The sequence below is a fragment of the Scylla paramamosain genome, chromosome 29 (assembly GCF_035594125.1).
Source record: "Scylla paramamosain isolate STU-SP2022 chromosome 29, ASM3559412v1, whole genome shotgun sequence".
Classification (NCBI taxonomy): Eukaryota; Metazoa; Arthropoda; class Malacostraca; order Decapoda; family Portunidae; genus Scylla; species Scylla paramamosain.
The window spans coordinates 12,284,380-12,285,209 of NC_087179.1; positions in this window are offsets into that span (position 1 = coordinate 12,284,380).

Genomic DNA, 830 nt, shown 5'->3' on the forward strand with positions numbered 1-830 from the left:
CTGGGACTCGGCGTTGCCAGATGGTTTGGCCATATTATCGTACTACACAGGTTGAAATTATTGTACTTCTGGTAAAATTGTCGTACATATGTAATTATTCCAAATATTATGCAAAACTGCCACTTTCCAAATACAGCAGAATTTAGGTTATATATATATATATATATATATATATATATATATATATATATATATATATATATATATATATATATATATATATATATATATATATATATAGAGAGAGAGAGAGAGAGAGAGAGAGAGAGAGAGAGAGAGAGAGAGAGAGAGAGAGAGAGAGAGAGAGAGAGAGAGAGAGAGAGAGAGAGAGAGGTGTGTGTGTGTGTGTGTGTGTAATGAAAAAAAACAACAACAATGCCTTTAACAAACAAAACACTTTCCTAAATACATATCATTAATAATTGGAGAAAAACTACAGGACACTTCGTTAAGTTGTTTACTTACTATGTAGGAGATTACTGGTCTTGTTCTATATATACATCCGGCACGTCGTCAGCAGCCCCGGCACTCTCTTCATTGGAGGAATATAGCACTCTTGATGTCATGTTTTTTGTTTTTTTTATCATTGACTTTGATTGATGGCTTGAAGGTCGTACAGTCACTGCTGAATGTGGAAGCAACACACTGCTTCGCTAGGATGATGTCTCTTACGGTTTCTGTTTTTAGCTTATTTCTGTCTTTTGTTTTCACACGGTTTACACTAGAGAAGCAGCGCTCACAGTCAGCATTAGCATGAGACAAAGAAAGACATCCTAGTGAAAAGTCTGAAACAAGCTTAAACTTGGGGTTTCTATCACTCTCCTCCAGAG